The following is a 23,271-nucleotide window of genomic DNA, read 5'->3' as shown; positions in this document are numbered from 1 at the left end:
AATCTTGATTGGAAAGGCGAATTTTTAGTGAACAAATTGCTCGCTTTTAAATCTATCGCCTCTGACTCAAATCTATCGCCCGTGACTCAATTTCAATCCGTGTCCGTGATGCAGCTTAATACAAACATACATGCTCCTCCTGGCTCAGTTATTCACAAAATTAATCCGAGATACTTCAATAGTAACCATGGAAATCGTTTTCAGGGACCGAGTGTAGAATTACATTTTATCTTTTTACGTTTATCCACATGCATAAGGAAAATAGTCGAAATATTCCTAAAAATCAGTAAACATAGCAAACTGCCATTTAATGAAAAACTGATATCTTTGAGGTGAAACAGCGTGACGGATACTTGTCAATCAATATAATAATCAATAATTAACGCGTAAGTTAAATTGTTAGCATACTTTCAGTGTCTTTAATGGCAAATGTTACTTAATACTCCAGATAGAACTTATATGGAAATGCAAAAAAAAAATTGTCAGCTTTGAATTTGTGGAATTTACACGTTAAAACCATTTTAAGGTGAGATGTACTTCTCCCTCTAATTCTGTAATTTACCTCTTACTATCTTCTCTAAATAACCTCTAGTTCTCCAACTTAATCTCGGGTGGAGACATTCATTCAATGAATCAATTACTTTCGTTAGCCCTTATGACTACATAATGCTCATGTTTAAAATTTAACTCAGCAAAATGTATGCAACTGAATGGTTTGTAAAATTTGTTGCTAATATTCCTCTAGGCTTCCGAGAGAATGCTATTATAATGCCATCATAATACGTGAGAATATTGTGCATCACTGTACCAGCATCTGTATGATGAGAAATGAAATTCTAAGTGAGGAAGCAAGATTTATGACTGTCGATTTATTTATGAGATAACGTTCATAAATGTCCACTTATCACAATAATAGCTTTATTCATTGGAAACTGATATTTAAAATGCGGGAAATACATTAAATTTTGGGAAATGTGGGACTAAATCCTCCTTTCTCTTTAATTCTTCTCATTCTGATCGAATCTTTTTGCGTTTCTTAATGTAGAGCCTCTAATTAAACTGCTCATTATGCTGCCAGCTAGTTAACTGATGTCGAGCAAGGATAAGCAAGAATGATAAGAAAAAAAGCATTGGAATCATTGAAACTTCTTGGTATACTTCTGCTCAGGTTGCTGAAATGATTAAAGAATTAGGGAAAAACCTTAGGGGGAAAAATTAGGGAAACGAGGCTTCAATCGAAAAATATTTTGAAGGAAAAAACATTGTGCGATGTATGTAACAATTGGATGGCAACCTTTTGACTTTGCGAACAATAGTTTCTGGAGTGTACAATAACCGACTTTCATTACTGAAAGTTATATAAAAGTTAGTTTCAGTGCTACTACTTTTCTTTGCAACTCGGTATAAATCACGCTTCAAGAGCTAAATACAAGTTACTTTGTTCTATTGCCAAGTTGATGTAATCCACCGCCTAATTTCCGTTTCTTTTCGTTTAGATTATGAAGTTTCAATCGCCATTTAGTACTGTGGTGGTGAGTTTTGGAATTTAAGCTCATGCGTGAGAGTGATGGGTGGTCGCGGTAAATTTCATTATTTTGTCATAGATGTATATTAATAAGCACATTTGAAACCAAATGGGCTAAATGTGCGTGGTAAATCAAAGGAAACAAATAATATGCTTTCATTCTATCTAACGTAGCCATAGCACAATAGAAGAAGGAAAGAAATGAAAATCCCGTGTGTCATAAACGTAAAATTTGCTTTAACCTCCCTCGTCGCGGAGATTATCGAGCTTGACCCAATTTCAACAAGATTATGTCAGCATAGAAAATGATTTTGTCAAAGGTTAAACATTCCTGAAGTGATAAATATATAATTACGCTTAAATCGCTTCATTTGTGGATCACAAAACGATCTTAGCGCTCAAAACTAAAGGAGAGTTTCTAATAGCCGTAACATTTGGCACCAATCGTCAAATTACAGAACTATTCCATTCGAATAACCCTCCTGTGGCAGTTTACAGGAAAAATGCTGCCTCACCAGGGACTAGCACAGCCGTAGACACACCACCCGAATGAAACCTTTGCAAGGCTTTAGATACCTCGCTAAGGCTAAAACTCTCACAGGATGGTTATTTAGGTAAAGCAGTTGATTAATTTGATGACTGGTGCCAAATTTTGCGGCCTTTGGAGACTATCCCTTTGTTTTGTATTGCACAGAGGCCGTAGAGCCTATGTTCCCTTTATTTAATCTTAGGGTAATTAGTTGAGAGCCCCTCCCTATTTGATCACTAATTTTGCCATGATTTTCTAGGTCTCTAAACGAAACATTGGCCAATACCATGCAGACCCTGACCCGGTTGGAAACCCAGAAGAATTCATTTATGTCATTCACCAGGAAAAGTTTAGACTCTTCATCATTTTCACTCTTTCAAAAAATACGATTCTCTTCCTAACTCTCCCTTGTATACTCAACATTCTTCCCTCTAGCACTGTTTCCAATATCCACTTCTTCCCTAAGTGCTCGATCCACAAAGGTCAATTTTGTGGAACTGTTCCATCATCCACCGGCGGATGGAAAGCAGTTTTCCACTTTTTCAACTCTTTAATGAGACCGCCGATTTCGATAAACTGTGCCATCTCAAAAATGAAACAGTTTATTGCACCAGTCCTCTCATTTAACAGTTATGACAGAGTGGAAAAATTGCGCTTATTTCACCAGTCGAATTTTGTAAGCACTTTGGGGGAAAAAAGACTCCCAAAAGAATGTGTGCCGCCACTATTGCTCTGCTAAAAAATTGATTTCCTGTCTGACGGTATTCACTCGTAGGAACGAGATGAGGGAATTTCAAATACGGCATTTTTTCTGCTACCGAGATTTCGAAGGAATATTGCCTGGCCGCCTGCGTCAAATGTAATTCACGCTGGTCACTGGAGCGGTGGTGGTGCATTCGATATCCTTTGAAATTTACATCCTATTTAATTCTCTTCTTTTCTCCGCTACCTCCCTGTCCCCCTCATTTCCTTCGTACTCACTCTTTTACTCGAAGAAATGCGCACCAAGCTCATCTCCTCTCCATCGCAGTTTCACCTCTGAAAATTTGAGGACATTAGTCGCCGGACTAAGAGCAGCGATAGCGATGTGCTATCATTCAGCATTTGAAATCTGCAAATTAAAAAGCTATTCACATTCACAAAGGACGCTATTTGTTTTTTTTCTGAATTAAAGAATAAAATTATTTAAAATATTTAATATCCTGTAGTTGCATTCTGGAATGTATTTTTTCTATCGCCACCCCAAGAACACTTGCACATGTAGCTCATTTATTAATAATTATTAGCCCCTCAGAAGGGAATTCATAGTTACAATTTTATCGCTAAGCAGTCACGTGCAATTTCATTATTTTTATTCCGTTATCATCAGTATACCGCAGCTTTACTAATCGCCTGATTAAAACATTCACTTTGGTCAGTATAAATATTAGTAGAAGTAACTCTCTGACTGAAATGCCAATTATAAATCATTAACGTTAAGGTCATATGGATTGCAAAGTTACCAAGAGCGAAACCTGTTACCCCTCATTTCTGTTTCGCTCGCATTATAATAATTAATAATGCGTCTTTGTACGTATTATAAAACTCATTGATTGTTAAATAATGTATACCACAGATGAAGAAATATTACGTGCTTTCCCGGTGAAAGACTTACTGAAGAGTTCTCTGGATCGCCACCGGGTCAGGAACTGCAAAGCCTCCAATGTTTCGATGCCCGACTCGCCCATCGTCCTCAGGGCGGTGAGTGACACTCCCTCATAACCTTTAGGACGATGGCCGAGTCGGGCATCAAAACCTAGGCAGTTATGCAGTTAATGACCCGGTGGCGATCCCGAGAACTCTTCACTATACCGCAGATGGTTTTTAGCTATTATTGAAGTTCGGTTGCAGTTAAATGACTTCTTCCGTAGTTTGGTTTACCAAAGTTGGAGCTTCACTCGAAATCCGAAAAAACGGATTCATTTATCGCCAAAAACGTTATTAATATTCTACCTCTTCTCTAATTTCCTGACCAGTTTCAACCAGTAGTCACTGTACTTTTATGTAAGGTCATTTTCGCTTATAACTTAGCTGCTGCCAAATCAAGCCTTCTTATTTTTCTCGTCGTAGGTAGGGTCAACTTCATTTCAAAGGAAGGACTCGTATCTTTCTCATTTCAAATAAAAAACATTCTGGCAATAACCTCGACAGCTCTTGTAATGAAGGTGATAAAAATTAACTGGATTAAAAAGATTAACCTTCTGAACCTGCTTGCCAATTGTCTTTTTCTCCTAGAAGAAAGCTTTCTTCGGTTTTCCATCGGGCAAATTAAGAAGGAAATCGGATTTGTGTTATCGGTTTGTTAACACACGTGAAGCAAAATTCAAGGAAACCCTTACAATGTTCACTTTTTCACAGCCGTTTGCAATGTTTTCACAACCATTCAATGCACCATCCATTTCAAGGAGTTGCGGCCGTCACGAGACACGCTCATGTACAGGAACAACCACTAGCCTGTCATGCATTTGGACGAAAAGAAAATAGACATGGTTTGCCTAGTTTGTCCAAGGAATGGCAACCCACTTCAATTGAAATTTCAGTCTTATTCCCTCTACGTTCAACAGAATCCAAATAAAAAATAAAGGAATTGTCTGGCATACTATATTGTGTAATAGGGTAGTTTCCTTCATAAAAGAAAACGAAAGTCATTCATTGCGATTCGTTACCCACCATTCGTGTATTCATAGTATAAAAATTATTTGGTTTTATAAATCCCAGCTTAGACGAATGATATTAATCAATTTTAACCTCATTTGAAAAAGATTAGCGCGCATGCGATGCCACTCCACGTGACGTCACAGGGACCTAGATTCTATACGAGTATTCAGGAGTTTTGCATCGTCTGAGATCACCAATGCATGCATGTGGCTCAGGGCTCGGGGAAACTTCTCTTAATAATCACCCATTAAAATTGCCTATGATCGGAAAGTTCCCTTCGTTTGATCGGGTATTAATAATCCTTATTTAAGCCAGGCGCTACCTGCTAGCACGGTATTCTGCTACCTGCTAACAGCCTGCATCGTAGCGACGCCCATAGCCTCGCAACAAGTTGGCCTCACATGGCGGCAGCCGGAGCTAGAATGACGTCTCACGGGCTTTTCCCAGCATTCATACTAAGCCGTCGTGTTTTCTTGCGCTTGAAAATTTTCACTATTCATTTAATCGCGAAAAATAAATATCGCCATTTAAAAATCTAAAAGCGTGATATACGTACTCCAGGAGTAATAATCTTTCGATTCAGGCAATTAAAAAAAGGAAACTACCCTATTGTTGAGTGGCCACTCACTGCAGAGGAAGCATACATTTCCGCTGTGCGATAGCGTCGGTACAAATTTTGCTGGGATACTTTTTTCCCCCCAGAGTACGTGCATGGATAGAAATATTTTGTGCCGGAAGGCTTTCGGATATCTGGGAAATCAGAGCGTCTAAATATTTGATGGATTCAGGCGGAGACATTTGAGGAAAATCCGTCCCGCTGGGCGAACCAAGATTTTCGTCGGCTCTCCGCTTCCCTCACGCCGATCCAAGCCTCGCACGCCACTTCTCTCATCCCTCGGCGCTATATCACCTACCGTCTCGTGGATTCGGATCGTTCGCTTTCGCGATATCCGTGAGCGTGAATTGCGCATGCGCGTCACTAAGGCCGTTCGAATGGGATCCGCCCACTCCTGACCACAGCTTTCGTTCGTCCATTTTCACTGCAGGCCAGCCGCGAAACAGACAATGCGAGACGTCCTCCCACAATCAGACTCGTGTCCGGGGACGAGACTCGAGTGAAGGGGCCACTTCCAGGGATCGTTCACGCCCCCACGAAACTTGTTCGCTCGCGATTTATGCCACATTAAATCGGTACATTAGTGCAACGACCACGTCAGTCGGTCGAGAGCGCCTTTACAAGCAAAAAGGATAAAAAAACAAGCCTACGTTTAAGCATTTGGAGGGGTTGGTGCAGTGAGGAGTGGAAAAAATCTTAATTAATCACGAAGAAAATCAAATTTGAGAGAAAAGATAACAAAATAGAAAGGTATTAGCGATGGATATGATTTTTGAGTCAAAACTTTTGTTCACTTTCGCGTATTCGAAACGATATCAGGGTGAGGAGGGGTGGAAAAAACCTCAATTAATCACGAAGGAAATCAAGTTTGAGAGAAAAGATTAAGAATTAGAAAGTTTTCTGTCGTAGATATGATTATTGTAAAAATTATTGCTCCAATTACACATATTTCAGACTATATGGACTGATTGCCTAATGTTTTCTTCATTGTTGCAAGAATTATTTACAAAACAGGTTTTCACGTCTTCATTAGTTTTCAAATTCCAAAAATATTGTTTATAATTATTTATAATAATAATTTAGATTATTTTTTGAATAATTTTATCATGTTGCGAGACATTTCCTTAACTACAATACTGGGTACATGAGGTGAGTTTGTTGATTAAAATTCATTGAACAAGACAAAAACAGTTGAAGCAGAAAGATTTCCTTGCATATGCTCATCCACCAAACATACTCATTTTATGTCACCTTTCTAGCTAAAAATAGAGAATATTCAATATTTCACCGAAAAATAACACAGATAATAATATAGTGGTGAGCTTCAAAAATCTACTCATTGGACAATCACTTATTTATAATTAAAACGTAACCGCATAGGGATCGAATAAGACTTTTGTTCGGCGATCAATCTATATATTCTTCTGCATTCACTTACTGTTACAGCAATACTGAAGCGAAAGCTTAATTAAACCATACCGCTGTCTGTATGACCCATGTGGTTTGAATTTTTCGCACTAGCCTGTTAAATCTATATTTTTCAATGGTCGTCAATATTTGTTCTAATATCTTCGAAGGATTATTCTCTGGACTAAGGCGAGGTGATATTCAGATTATCGGAATTTTATTACCCTAAGAGTTGGAATCTAGTCGTTGGTCAATATATTATGTGCAGTTAAAAGTTATTAAACAAAGTATGAAGCCAGAATAATTCATACAGGTGATTACGTTTTCAAGGATATTGTGGATCACGTGAAAGTGCGAATTACTTGCTTCGATAAAATTGTAGAATTAGCTGTAAAAACATCTAAGGTCTGTGTCCATTAATGTAGCACTCCACACATTTTAACTTACCTGAAGTATTTTAGGCTAAATCCGGAGTACATTTTCAACACTAGAAATTCTAAGCCTGTACCTTTAAATTGCTCATGAATAAGAATAAAAGTACATTAAAAGGCAAAATGCAAAAATAAACACAGTTTTCGTGAGTTAACGCCAAAATGCAGTCTGGATTTTGACATTTTCCTTGAATCAATCCCATATACTTCATCAAATTTGTATCCCACTATCACCCTTAATTCCGAAAATGGAATCAGTTTTCGTAATCAGGGCTTTGACGTCCGAATCAATATGTCGGTAGGTGTACGGATGTTGAGCTTCGTTAGAGGACCCAGGAAGAGTTGACGTAACAAATGCATACATCAGGGTTAAGTTTCTACAGTATAATCATGTACGTGTAAGTTGAAGTAGTATCTGTTATTTTATATCGATCAGTCTCTGAAGACAATATTTCCTGACAATGAAGAGTGATAAACGAAAATGAAGGGTTGGGGAGAAGAGAGAAATGTTAAAGTGAAACAATGCAGTATATCTTTGCTGAGGAATAACGGTTCAGTAGGATATACCTCATCTTTGCGCTTACTTACACTATGTTCACACTGATCTAACAAAGAGTTGGCGATGCCCATCATATCAGTGAGACTTTTGATTTTGAGATCTTTGCACCCGCCTACTTGAAAAGCCATCCGGGAAGTGGAAAATACAGTAGTCTCCTCTCTCTTACCTTCACTTTAATCTCAAGAGTACTAGAACCACGGAGATTTTAGGGTGCCAGTGGAGTTGTAGATGAAAGCAATGTTTCTTCATGTTTTTGTATTTCATTAAGGGAATAAGTAAGGGAAATAAGTAAGGGAAAATAAAATCCTTTTGAAAACATTTTTCGCCTCTTGAGCAAAATATACGCTTTTTTTACCTTCCTATTCAGTGAGAAGGAGTTGCATTTCCACCTTAGGTGAGCCTTTGGTGCGGACAGTGTTTTTAGGTGGGTTTAGCCCCGAATGAAGTAAGCGATTTCCTTCAACGATTATCTTAAGCCCTTAATTGAATGGCTTGCGGATTAAATATAATATTAAATAGCTGCCGGAGGTATAATTAACGATAAGGGTTTGATAAATTGATTACCCATAATTGATGTTTATAGCAATTACATTTTTTTGTATGTTAAGGAGCTTTGGAGTCGGACTAAAGGATATTTATTATCTATATCCCTAGTGTTAAAGAAAGTGGAGAGGTAACAGACTATAATAAAGGGAATTTGTACTTATAAGGACCTTCAAATTTCCTTTTACTCTCTTCTACATTGGGCAGAAATTCTCTCGTTGCACGATTGACTATGATTTCTCCTCTCCATACCTTGAGCGTTGAATTAAACGGGCGGATCTCATGCCTTCATTTTTAGTCCATCACTGAAAACCCTGAACCAATCCAAAAACTTCATGTATCTAGGGATTCGATCATTACTTAATCTCGGCATTTCAACCCCTCCCGCATGACGTGTCCTCATTTCCTCCCTGTCCAGCGCACTTCCTCCAGCCTTTGCCAAACACCCATCGCTAATGGCGCTCGGCCACTAACATTCTCCCCCCCTTAGTATCCAGAGTGCGTGCATGGGAAAACATCCTGGCTGCAGACATCAAAGGAGCACGTCCGAAAGTAAACAATTGGTAAATTAAAGTTATTTTTTGGTGGAAACCGAAAAATTCGCCGGAATTTAATCAATTTCTTAAATGTATTAGCTGTGATGAAGTGAGAGTAATTATTAATGGTTAAAATAGCTGGTTAGATCTGGGAAAAAAAGCGTTTAATGTGCTGCAGCGACGTAATGTTATGACAATAAAGAGTGAATTTGTGATAATAAAGTTTAAAAGAGAATTTTTAATTCTCCCCACCATTACCTGAAAATTCTCTTGATCCGTTCATGTGTACCAAACGCTGAATGCACATCGACTAATGGACGCCGATTACGATATCATGATGCGGGTAAAGCCTTTCAACCTGGAAAAATGTTTATTTTAACAAGAGTATCAAAGAGAAAAGTCAATATTTGAGGGAACTAAGATTTTTTATGGCTGTCCAGGGATATATGAATGGCATAAAAAATTTCCTTTACAGCAATTATCACGCTTTATAAAAATTCCCAACTAGTTGTGCTAACTAAGCTTGCTTGTTCTCTTGTTAATATTGTTTGAGGAGAATTTCACCGTGAAAAGTGAGCCGGGAAACCGTTTTTATTCATCTTTTGACTCTGTTCGTTACGAATGGATGCCAAATTAGCTGGGGATCTTTTGGGGTGAAAATATCCAGAAACTTTCGCTCCGAAAACTCTTTCATTTGGCTACTTTACGTTCTGCGAAGAGACATTTCCTTTCTTTTAGAAAGGATCGTTGTTTTTACCAGGCTGCTTCCTAAATTTCATATTCTGAGTTGACTTAAAGATGTGTTGGAGCCAAAATATTAAATTGATTCCGCTGGCTAAAGTAGAAATGAAATCAGTGTGAAAGAGAAGGCAGGCAGGGAAAAGAAAATCTTGCCAGCAATCATTTACCGATCTCTCTCTTGTGTGCCTCCTTCTATGGTACACTTGCTGGTGATTCATATTCTAATAGCTTTCTTGATGTTTAATTTGTTACGTCATGTTGGCTGACAGTCACACAGTTACAGCTGCATTATGGGTTCACAATTTTTGAGGTTTTACAAATAGTAATCTCTTATTTATTTCGATTTATCAAATGAATTTTTATGAAGCTATGATGTCATTTATCAATTTCTTTATCAAGGACAATTCCCATTGCTTGATATGCCTCGTGAATGCAAATTTTCTGTTGTTTGATGTTTTTGAGAAAACCATCAGTTAAAAAAATGCTAAGACTGAATTTTTATGTGATGTTCAATTATGTTTTGCACTGAAGTTGGAACATTCTCTGTAAATTTTACAATGGGTGCATAATCCCTTACAAAATCTAGTCAATATAAAATTATGGTAAGTAATGAGGATTGTTTTAAGGGTTTATGAATCCACCATTTAATTAGATATCCCAGTGGAAAGTGCATATTTGTTTCTAATTGATCACCGGCGGGATAAAAACACATTTCTTTGGAATGCATAACAGATTAATTCCAAAAAACGACCATTACACGACGAACATTCTCAGGATGATGTCAATTTATTCATTAATCAGCCCATATTTACCGCCTCATAAAAATACCATTAAAGCTGTGACAGGAAATTTGAGGGTCCTAATCACAGGAATTCGAGGAAGGAAGATAAGGATTCCAATGATATTCTCGCCCATCTTTTCTCATTCAGCCTGACTTAGTCATGAAGAGCGCCTCGGGATTTTCCTCAAGTGAGAAAGAAAGCGGAAGGCTCACTTGGTTTTTAAGTGCAGTTTGAGTGCTGAAAAGTGCTTTTATCCACCACTTGGATCCATTAAGGGAAGGGGGACGGAGGCTGAAAGTTTGCCAAACACACGGGGATGGGTGCGGGAGGTGGTTTGGATTGGGAGCGCTTGCGAAGAAAAAGAATTAGTGGCGTGCTTTGGGTGGCGTCCAAGCGGTTTCGATCGGAATCGAATCGGGCGTGCGAGGCGAGGGGACTCACCTCTCGGGAGGCGCGAATTAGGCGGAGAGGGCAAAAGGCGGGAACAAGCGTCCCCTCCCCTCCCATCCCCCTCGCGGCCCCATTCATCAGCGCCGCGCACTCTTGCCTCATTCACCGCTCAAAGCAACCGAGCCCCATTCTACGCCCTCCGGGTCGCCCAGCCACGATCGCATATCTCACGGTGGAATTTCGGGAATCTCCTTCGCTGGGCCCGCATCCCCACCTCCGAAACTTGCACCCGTTCTCTTGCTTCATCAGCTGCGAAGGGATGAGGGTATCGACGATCTGTACCACAGTTGTGCACTTAAAATTACTACATGTGCACGTGAACGGTATCCCGCTAGTTACGTCTAGGATGCTTTGCAAGGACTGAATCATCATTTATATGCTATCGAGTAATTCATAAAAATGTAATTTTTTTAGACTTTTGCGGTCTGTGAATACGCAGTAAAAAGTTTATTACCTCTTCCTTCGTGCTTAATAGGAAATTCTGACTGTGTTCAACACTAGCTGCTTGTTTTTTATGTTACTACTAATAACTCGTCAGAGACAAAATCCAAAGTCGATATTGCAGCCCATTGTCACCAAATCGACTTCCAAAACTTTAGACTTGTTGCCACGGTCGAATGATTAAAACAAAGACTTTATCGAGATGCTATCGAAACCGTGAAACAGAGATATAATTATAACTGAGACGGCGGCCTCCAAGTGAGCCCTTCAATGGCTCTCGCATAAAATTTATTTTGTATTGTGCACATATCCATTCTCTTCCCCTAGTGTTTTCCAGCTACTACACCAAATCTATCCTTACCAGAAAATTATCCGTGCATAACCAAGCGACAAGTAGTATCAATCCCTAAAATAGCGACCTTCAGGGGTCGCAAAAAGCCAAGATATCCTTATAAACACGCGTACGTACCCGAGAAAGTTTAAATGTTTAATCAATGATGTATAAATCTCAGGATTGCGGTACTCCAGTCCTCAATTTCTGCATGTCCAATTAAAGTTATCATTGCTCCTTACGGTTCTCCCTCGCGAGCTCTAAGTATATAGCCCTTGGCATTCGTCGAGGGACTTCCTTTAGTTATAATTGCCATGTAAATATCGTCTAATTATCTGACCAATCAATTCTGTTCTTCCTTAAAATATGGTGCGCTAACGTACCCTTTATTCTCATAGTTTTCAATGTACCTCTCGTATTTCACTCTATCCACCCTTGTCACACTTGTCACATTTTTCGAAGTATCGCAATGTGCTAAACGTTTTACCGAACTAATTATGAATTTTCTGCAACAAAAGATACTTAACAATTTCATGTCAGAAATTACTCGATCTAGCATGGAAGGCTATCTTTTGTGGTGTTATATTGATGTTAGCTATAATTTGGATTCTGTTGACGTGAAACGATCGTAATTTTAGTCACGGAGAGCCTTCTCACTCATTTGGAAACACGAGGAAATTTCATCGAGCAAATGCACCGATAAAAAGCATGCTTTCTTCCTCTGCATATTATCCTGCAGGCCATTTGATCCTTGGTAGCGGTGCTTCACTATTGAACTGCAATTGGAAGAGCACTGCCCTGGAGAAATGAGTAAGAAAGCATATCTTTGCAAAGATACCAAAATGCGTTCACCCTAGAGTGAAATTCATCATAAGAAATCATAAAATAGCCTTAAAATTTTAAGTAATTTGTATTAACACAGAGCATTTCCCATAATCCCGACCGTTTTCAACGCTCATTAGGGTATCTATGTGGGGAAACTAGTGACTGTTGTCTGAATGGACTGCACCTGAATTTCACTGTCAGCTCGTCGTGATGACGAAATTGGTAGCACCTTTATCAGCACTTCAGATTCCGTCTGAAACTTCGAAATGTCAAAAAATACTCTGAAAGAAAATCGCTATATTTTGCAGTATGAAGTGAATGAAATATTTCCGATCTTTTACTGCTCTTACTGAACCCACAAGCGAAATGGCTCTTTTACTTTATCTGTTTAGCAAGACACCATTATCCATTCATAGGAGCACATACCATTAATAACAATAAATTATGGAATTACAGTTCAAATCGTCAGACAGAATTCACGCTCACAGCAAAGCTCTAGCGCTCATATTCGAAACTACCCCAGAATCTCGTTGGCATTCGCAACACCACGACAGCTACGTTTTTATGCTTCGATGATTAAACGACAGGAAGCGACAGTAAGTCGTCACTCGTAATATCAAAAACGCTTTTTTGCAAGGATGTCTATATTTTTCATGATTTTGTATGGTCTGGAGACAAAAAATGAAAGATCCTCAACGAAGTCATAAAAATAATAACCATACTTTGCTCGAGCCTGCAGATGATGACTCAACATCAACATGGGATACAGAATAAGAGATTTGAGGGAATTGCATTTGCTGTGCTCTTAAATTCATCTTGTTGAATATGTCTCTTCGCCACAGTGTTAGCGTAATTGTATTGCTTGAGTTAGTTCTCCTATTAATCTCTCATGTGAAAGTTGTCAAACCGCGTAGGTAGTGGTATTTTACTATTACTGGCACTGATAAACTGCATACGCATGGTACAGTTCATCATCATTCATTTTCAAACGATTGTCTTAGAAAAAACTTATATTCATGGGTCTCTTTGCTTTTACTTCAGATCCCAAGTTATTTTGCTATCAACAAGAAAAAGCTGAAGAGGTATTTGAATAAACATATATGGATAAAATAAGTATTACCTTATTTTATACATACATATGCAGTCTTTTTATGGCGATTAAGCTCTAATCGATTATTTGTAAGTGATTATTTTTAACAAGAAACGGCTATTTAATGGCATTTTACGACCGCTCTCTCAGCATGTGTAACTTCTGGCAGAGTTTGAAAAGGATAAGTTGTGCGGGATAAACAGAGATGTGGACTTTTCATTGGACGAGGATCTTGAATTTCCAAGCTATGACGATTTTTTTCGACAGATTTAAATGTAAATAAAAATTAAATACGTTTGAACTAATCTTGGAATGCGCTCCTATTACTTTTATTTATTTGTTCAGTATGAAAGCTGAAGTCCTGTAATTAGGGTGGTCTTTTAAATGACGCCAATTCCTGTGGAGGCATCTATTACATGTCTACTATTTGCCAAAACGTAATACCACGATTCTTAAGAGTCAAAAAAAAAGTTACATCAGCTGAAGAGCTTCCTCATATTTCAGTGTTTTACGTGAGACTTACGATGAAAAATTTCAAGTCTATGTTGCTTTCAATTTTCTGTGTCGTTTATGAATGCTTAAATATTAGTCACACTTCTGTCCCATAACCAAAATCCCAATTTGAGTATCTTTGTGGCAAAAATAGTGTTTTCAGGGCAGCTACTGTTAATTGCTTTATTTAAATATCGAGTATTGACCGGACAACCATATTATATTCATCTTTGGTAGGTAGTATTGATAAATAGTCTTCAGCTCCATTTATGCTTGGAATTTCTCCTTTCCCCCTTATATTGGGCTCAATATTGCCATAGCGGCTTGGGTATTCCTTTTGAGGGCAATGGATTGGCATCGCATTTTCCTCTTTAACCTTTCAGGTATTTGATATTATCGCCTGTAGCGGTGAAAGTCGTAGAATGCGTCAGGCGTTACCGATAAAAAGAGGTTTGGAGAGTGTCTCTTCAGAATTCCACAGTCGGCTGACTACGTATTAAATCGCCACATTTTATCATATAAATCCCCTTCAGGATGTATTTTAATGGCTTTCTATCGATTCTAAGTATTAAATTACCAACACATAGTAGCTTTCTCTAGGCAAGTAAAAAATATCTATCCCTGAGCCTGACGAAATTGTCTAAACATAATTAACTAAACAATAATAGGGGGTTAGATTTATAAAGGAGATATGAAGGCATTTTTACATTGTATTATAGTGATGCATATGAATTATAGGAGGGATATTTGTTATGAATTTATCTCAAAACTACTTTCAGAAAGTTTTCAACTTATGTTTATAATATTATTGGTAGTAATTAGGTGCGCCGAAAACAAAGGCCTTTTTTACAGCTAAATGATCGGAAAAGACAAGTAATAAGCACGTATCGAATAAGACAAGTAATTGAGGATTATAATACAAAAGTCATCATTTGGAAATTTATATAAATAATTTATGTGTAAAAGGAAACATCAGTTGCAATCTGATGGAATTATTTTCACAGATTCCTTAAAATCAGTTATTTAAAGGATGAGCCATTTAATATCATTACTGTAGAAGTGTTACAATTAAGAGAATAATTACTTTAATGTCATTGTGATATTATAAGGCATGAAGTTTTTCGGGCACACATTAATCATTACTAAAAAAGTGAGCACTATTGCACTAAATGTCTTAGCCCTTTCTCAAACCCCTATCTGGTTATAAAAACACCTAAAATATATGTGCCTCTCTCAAGCGATATTGATCTCCGTGATTTTTGTAAAGTGTGTTTCATCTAATATGAACTGTTTAAATAAATAAAAGGCCGTAGCACTTTTCCAAAAGATTTTTCAATGCGTACAACGCATTTCGGCTCACTGAGCCATCATCTGGTACACAAAAAAATCTTGTGGAAAAGTGCTACGATCTTTTATTAATTTAAATATGTCTATATTCCACCAATTGAAGCCTGAATATGTTGATATTAATATGAACTGGGTAGGATTAACAAGCAAGAACGAGTCTGGAGTATCAGTTCAAACGAAAATTATTTCCAAGCAGTATATCTGGAACAAAAAAATACAAAATATTTCAATTTTTGATAGATTGAAAACCATTCCAGTTCCCAGGGAGCGGAGTAATAAATCAGGAAAAACACGGTGAAGGTTTATCATGCAAAGATGGCTCCTTGTGTGGACTGACAAGAGCTATTCCCGGAGAATGGACCGCTGAGGGAATGAGTAACACGGCACAGATTAATGGAACAGCGTTCGAGGAATCCCTTCGAATACCGAAGAAATTCCGCCCCTCGATGACATCCGCGCAAAATATCCCTCAGGAATGATATGGAAGGAATGTGTCACTCCGGAGGCATTCGCTCACGGTCCAAATCTCCTGAACCGCCTCCTGAGGCTGCGGAACCCGAACACTTCCTTTAATCCTTCCAGGGAACGCACAGAAGCTCCTCGGGTGTCCCCGACCGACGCCTCCTTCCCGAACATCCGTGACCGTACCCTAGGGACGCAAGCACCAGCACCTCCAGCATCCCCTTCCTCTCACTCGCCCTGTCCCCTATCCTCAACTCTTTCCGCCTATCCTTGGGGAAACATTTTCCCCGCCCCGGGTCAGGGGACGCCCACGATAAATTCCATCTCCCCCAGGGTCCTGGGGTATATCTTCGGAGGAAAATTAGTTCCTTCGCGTCGTTCGGAATAAGTGCTCGCTCCGGGCACGCTTTTTCATACCGCGGCGACGCCCTATACCTGTTACCCTCATTGAAGATGTATCGTGGAGCCGTGGGTTCGTTCTTCGATCCAAATTTGAGACCTAGGTACCGTCTCCAGGAGACCTGCTTGGCTTGCCTCCACTTGGGTGAAAATTATTCCCTTCGGTCTATACTCAACCTCTACCTCGGTTTCAACGGAATCATCAATTTTGAATGCCCTGTTATATCTACCGATGGAAAGGCATGGGCTTATTAGTGAGTAACGGTGGTTTATGATTGTCGACAGAGCAAACACGACAGAAGAGGAGATTGCTGAAGCCCCAAGCTCTATTCAAGTACTAAATATTATAAAATACACTACCACTTCACTACTTTTGCATATAATAGTTTAATTTATGCCTATTTAAGAAGGAAAAATGCCATCGCATCTTCTCTGAAACTTTCTGTAAACAATTTCGTTATAATGAATAAATGAATAGAACACAACTAATATCCAACTCTGTTTACAAAATCAACGGCAATTTCACTAAAATATTGGGAAATAAATCTGTCGGAAATAAAATGGTAGAAATAAATTTGTCTTTGGAAGATATGAGTTCGACGTAGTTCCTGATAGGATAAGCATAGGTGAATAATTAGAAGAAAAGTTCATCAGTAAAATTTTACGTAGAACATAGATTATGGATAAATTATTATGCCCCTTATGCCACAGGAATTAATGACTTTTGGATCGGCATGGAGTTTAAATTAAATGGAATTTCACTGAAACAGCATTCGTTACATTGCGGATATATTCGTTGTATTGTGGAATTAATTGTGTAGACTGTTGAATTTTCAAAATAATACTCCCTTATGAAGATTTTACTATCGATAAGGGCATCTTTAATTCTTTCATTAACAAGTGGACTGGATATATAAGAGTTGATTTATTCCAATAGTGTAGTTTGCTTCATCAAAGAAAACGAAAGGCATTGATTGCGATTCGTTATCCAACATTAGTGTATTCATAATATACAAATTATTTTGCTTTAGAAATTCCAGTTTAGACGAATGTTAATGGCCAATTTAAACCTCATTTGAAAAAGGTGAACCAAGGTGGCCTCACACGGTGGCGGCCGGGACCAGAATGACGTCACACGGGCTTTTCCCAGATTGGCGCCCATGCGATGCCACTCCACGTGCCGTCACTGGGACCTAGATGCTATAAGAGTAGTCAGGAGTTTTGCATCGTCTGAGATTACCAATGCATGCATGAGACACATAGCTCAGGGAAACATTTCTTTATAATCACCTATTAAAATTGCCTATGCTAGAAAAGTTTCCTTCGTTTGATAATAATCCTTATTTAAGCCAAGCGCTACCTGCTAGCAAGGTACTCTCCTACCTGCTAGCAGCCTGCATCCTAGCGGGGCTTACAACCTCGCACCAAGGTGGCCTCACACGGTGGCAGGCGGGACCGGAATGACGTCACATGGGCTTTTCCCAGCATTCATACTTATCCATCGCGTTATCGCGCGCCTGAAATTTTTCACTTTTCATTTAATCGCGAAATATAGATATCGTCATTTAAAAATATAAAAGCGTGAAATAGGTACTCCAGGAGTAATAATCTTTCGATTTAGGCAATAAAAAATAAGAAATCACCCTATTATATATCAATTAATGCATGGCCTGTTCTGAATCTCGTTCATTCGTGAAATTTTTATCTCCTAGGTGATCCTGCAACATCTCTGGAGCGCGAGATGCTATGCTGATTCAAGCGAGGCGGCGGAATCTTGGCCACTTCAGAAAGCGAGGGAAATGGAGTGCTTGCCAGGGACGAAATGAAGAGGTGAACTCCGAGGTGAGCGCAAAAATGAATGGTTAGAATTGAGAAGATTTTTACGGAGTGCTGGTTCAATATGATGGTAACTGAAGCCACGGCAGTGCTTTGAAGACGAAAGATATATGGCCTTCACAAGCTGGTCGATGCTTCAGTGACTGCATTCCTGGAAGGGAGACATTTTGTTCGAGGACAATTTTTAGTACCTCCTAAATGCGTTCATTTAATGACTTCTAACTATGTTATATCGTTGAAAAATATTTTATTCCGAACATTTTTGTTTAAACTTGTTCAATGAAGATGACCCGAATAAATTTCATGAATGAGGGAATCGGACACATTGTAAAGCAATAAAGTTTTGAAGTACTTCTACACGGCTAATTCTATGGGTATTTTAATGAAGCTATATTTATCTGAATTTCTATCACCCTACTATGGGATATTACCAACCATACACGTTACAAACGACATTTACAGTACATAATAAAAACGATGGCTATTTTTTATTTACCAATGTTTCGCCTTCATCGCCTCTTTGGAAACTGTTTTATCACTCATCTATGTTACAATTTGCTCTAAATTTTTGTGTCTTTCTATGACTGCGTTGATATTTCATAAGTATCTCTTAAACTAATTTCCACTTTGGACTTGGCGATAACGATTGGCATCATATTCCTCTGGTTTGTCATTGTTTTCATGCATGAAGGCCTTTATAGAGTCAAAGGAATCTGGACGTGGCTGTAAATGATTTTCTAAAAGTTTTCTTCAAAGGTTCCAATTATCCTGGGAGATTTTTCTTGCCCAAAATATGGCCTGTGACTTAGCAATAATAGGACAGCGATCTTTTGAGATGGATGGTAGTGACAACTCCCGTGGAGATATAGGTCTGTGTGAGTGGGCTTCCAATACGCATTTTGGCCCTGGGTTCCGTATTCGTTTCTGCAAATAATTATATCCAGGAAAGGAACCTCTCCGTAAGTTTCCGTGTCCGTAATAAAGGGTATATTGAGATTACGGATGTTCATTTGCTGGACAAAAGAACTCATTGTCAGGGGAATGGGATTACATAGAGAAGGCACCAGTCCATCCTGTAAAAGATTGAGTTTTTTTGCCCCTTTCGAAGCATTTTAATTGCTTTTCAAAAACGACCGCAGCACGGTCATGAGTGGGCGGTATACATTCACCCTCAGTATTTGCAAAAGAGTAATTGCAATCGCGAGGAATAGCATTGAAACGCTTTGAATGAAATTATAAAAAAATGCAAGAAAATAGGGTATGTATAAGAGAAATGAAATTCCAAGAAAAATTCGTTAAACTCCCCTTAGTACGCTTCGTTTTAGAATTTACCGATGTATTTTTCGCTTCGGTGGTTTGGATATCATTAACCCATTTAAGCCGGTAACTCTGGTTGATGTATCATCCTCGAATGCCCTGAATTTCGGAATTGCTTTTGGATAGCATTGATTCAAAGATAGTTGGGAAATTTAAATAAAGCCATATAATAGCAATAAAGTCAAATAATTTCTATCGTTAAAAATATTTTTGGTGAAGCCAAAAATAATCCCTTTTGGTTATTGGGTGTGAAATCACATCTTTCTGTTTACTTTCCCTGTGTCACGTTTAGCTTCGAGTACTGGGAAGGAACTCATCAAATTGTTCCTGTGATGAATTTTATGCTCTTTCGCCAATTAAAATTTCCTCGGTAATAAGCACTCAAATGCTAAAAAATATCCTGAAAAATGACTTCGAAATTTTTATGTAACTATAGTTATTTTTTTAATGCACGGACTTTGTTTGGTCTGAAACAACAAAATGTGTAATGGTGTGAGAGTGCACGGTATGTACCTGTATTTACACTCAATATTTACAAAGACGTAATTGCAACCACAAGGCAAAACATTGAAAAATTATAAATGACATATTGGATACAATCTTTTTAAAAAAATTGACAAGAAAACTGAGATGGAATGGAATGTCACAAAAAGTCAGTTAACATCTTGAGAATCGTCTTTTGTAAAATTTGAGGTCTAGGTTAACACTTCGTAGGATAATATGATGGATATACTCCCGGCTTATCTGAAGAATCTATTGTGACGCAGTGGAACAGAGTTGGTGTTCATCAAATTGCTCCATGAAAATAAAAAAAACTAGCTATGATCGGTGACAAAATTCTCCATCTGCTTGTTCGAGGAATTCACCATCGTAAAAAAGTAGCAGGAAGTATGTACGTGATGTAAGAGTTCCACCACACCAAGGTCAATCATTTTTCCAGTAGAGCTAAGGTGTTGGGTACGGGTACTCATGTAAGCAATAGCACCACGTGCAGCCTCACCATGATATCCATCGGCTTATTTAATATCCTCCATCATCTTTACCTACTCCATAGATTTCTTCATGTGGTATTCCAACCGCCCCACACAAGGCTCAACACTCTATTTAGGTGTATTGAAAAAGCTGTTATGGCAGGGACTATGCCTATTTTATGCTCGTAAAATAATCCTAATTTTTCCCCTAAAATGGACAAAATTGTGGTTTTAATGAGCCAGGTATTTTTCGTTCCACTACCTATCATCATCATTTGTCAACAATCCTAAGATTGGCTTGACGCAGCTCTCCATTTCTCTCTACTACCCGATAACATTTTCATCGCGACGTATTTCTACTCTTTTGCATCCTTTATGACCTATCCTATGTTACGCATTCAGGGCCACCCCTTACCCTTTCCACCTGTTCTTCATAGATTGCTTTTATCAGGCCATCACGCCTCATGATGTGCACAACTAAGTAGTCTTCTCTTTTCTCCTACCCTTCTTGGCACTTCCTCATTACTTACACGGTCGATTTATTTTATCTTGATCACTCTTACTATTATCTATCACTGATGAAAAAGTAACTTATCGCTTAAAAAATAATGCATTTACATACCCAGTAATGAGCGGTCTAATTTCCTCTAAGAGTTTGCTTGTAAGGTTAGCTTGTAGAATAATTTTCGACGTTACAAGGGTTACGATTCGCTTGGAACATAATTTCTTTAGAATCCAAGTAATGAGCACTATAATTTCCAGTAACTTGTTATACTTGTGAGCTTGCCTTGTAGAATTATTTTCGACGTTACAAGGGTTCCGATTCGTTTGGAACATAATTTATTTAGAATCCAAGTAATGAGAAATATAATTTCCAGTAAATTGTTATGCTTGTGAGCTCGCCTTGTAGAATAATTTTCGACGTGACAAGGGAGCGACGCCCACGACCCAACTTCTCGTCTGCATATCGTGGAATCCACCTGGCCGTGCAATCAGTCTTCGCTAGTCTGACGTATGTGAGCTTCGGTCGGTGTGGCCCTGATTGGATCAATTGACTTTTGGACGGGAGTCACGAGAGCTCTGATCACTAACCTCGTGTACTCTCAGTTGAGGAAGGTGGTGAATCAAATGGAATATGGCTGATTTAGTACTATACGGTTTATTACTCAGTTCAGCGAGGTTGATATGTGTATTTTCCTCGTGGTTAAGCGTCAGTGGCAATTTCGAATAATCTTTTGGGCTGATGGAAGAGAAGTTTCAATCAAAGAACGCTTTTCTCAGCCATACAAAAGTCTACTAAAACATTTGGTAGCTTTAAGTGAATTTATACTCTTATCATATTAATTTTACAGCTTTAGAAGTTCTAAATTTCAAAAGCAGTCATCCATTTTATTTTTCTCTTTCTTGGTCATTAAAGTCTATCACGGAAGTTCCTGTGAATTTTTTATCAAAAACAGACCCACTTATGTCTTAAAATTCACATTTGTATTGTATTTTGAAAGTGCTCTCGCCCTTCTATTAATTTTATTAAGTAAGAGATTTTCCTGGAATGAGAATAAGTTGTGCAGTTTCGTAAATCAATTAATTCTATTAAAAATGTCATCAATTGATTCTACCATCATCATAGAATTAAACAGTTACAATCATTGGAAGATAATGCATTACCTCGGCATGCATTTCAAGCGTAATATGCTTATATTAGCTAGGTTATGCCGGCATGTAACAAAAGAAATATATTTTTACACCACAAGTAACATAGATTATTCTTGTAGTACGACGGAGTATTTTTCAAAGATGATTAACAAAAATTATTTTACATCTGTAAACTACTTTTCAGGAAGAATTCCCATTCACAAGTGAAAGAGCGCAAGCATTGGAAAAATGATTTTAATAAAAATCCGTATTACTTCCCTCGCAAGTACGTTTCGTTTTAGAATTTACCGATGTGATTTGTGCTTTGGTAGTTTGGATATAAATACCCATTAGCCCGTAACTCTGATCGATGTATCATGCCTGAATGCCCCGAATTTCTAAACTGCTTTATTTGATGTTGATTCAAAACTAGTTTGGAAATCTAATTTCAGCCATGTAATACTAATTGAATTCAAATAGTTTCAATCGTTAATAATATTCTTGGTGAGGCCGAAAATTATCCCTTGGGATAATTGAGAGTGAAGTCTTTCTCTGTATTTTCCCCTGTAACACGTTATGTTTCAGGTATTGGAAAAGAACATAAAAATGCTCCTGTGACGCATTTTTAACTACGCCTTTAATACTAAACTGTCTCAGCAATAAGAAATAAATTTATAAAAATATCCTAAAAAAGACCTCATCTCATTTTCGTTTCAATGAATGCATTTCTTCTTTTGGTCTATAAAAGCAATACGTGTACCCAAGTCTTCCTGGTAATTATTTTTTTATTTCCAGAATTCTCAGCAAAATTCTACCATGCACCATAAACTCTGCTTAAGAACTCCAGTTTTTCTCTCTATCATTCAAATTATCAACCAAAGGGCCATGTAAAACTAGTTCAAAATCATATATTTGTTCGTTTCCTACACCGGATGCCTATCTAATTTTTGAAACTGAGGTTGTCATATCATTCCGCATCCTAGAATTATTCTTTGCTCATACTAATAATATATTTTTCAAGAATGACAATTATCGTCTTTCCTTTAAAGAGCTCCGCGTTGCCTTTACTAATGGCACATATCCAAGTTCGAATTATCCACTGAGGAAAACACGTCGCTTGCTAGCCTGTGGTTATTGAATTAGGCTAGACACTATTTTTTGCGAGATAAATAAATATACTATCACAAATATTTAATGATGTTTTTATCACACACAAAAAATTATCCATCGCTGTTACGTGGATATTGCTTTCTTTGATATCATGCCACACTTTTTCCTTCAAAAGTCATGTGTTTACAGTCATAACGATTAC

The 23,271-nt window shown here is 38.0% G+C and overlaps 1 protein-coding gene across 1 annotated transcript in view; it reads left to right on the top strand.

Moving 5' to 3' along the window:
- The window catches only part of LOC124171563 (neuropeptide CCHamide-1 receptor-like), a 289,746-nt gene that overhangs the window by 129,883 nt on the left and 136,592 nt on the right, over positions 1-23,271 (top strand). Inside the window, exon 2 of the mRNA XM_046550735.1 lies at positions 17,916-18,045. The gene's annotated coding sequence lies outside the window, so the exon portion shown is untranslated. The remainder of the gene's footprint in view (positions 1-17,915; positions 18,046-23,271) is intronic.

The sequence above is a fragment of the Ischnura elegans genome, chromosome X (assembly GCF_921293095.1).
Source record: "Ischnura elegans chromosome X, ioIscEleg1.1, whole genome shotgun sequence".
Taxonomy (NCBI): Eukaryota; Metazoa; Arthropoda; class Insecta; order Odonata; family Coenagrionidae; genus Ischnura; species Ischnura elegans.
The sequence above is the reverse complement of the archived record's forward strand: the minus strand, read 5'-3'. Positions and strand labels throughout refer to the sequence as shown.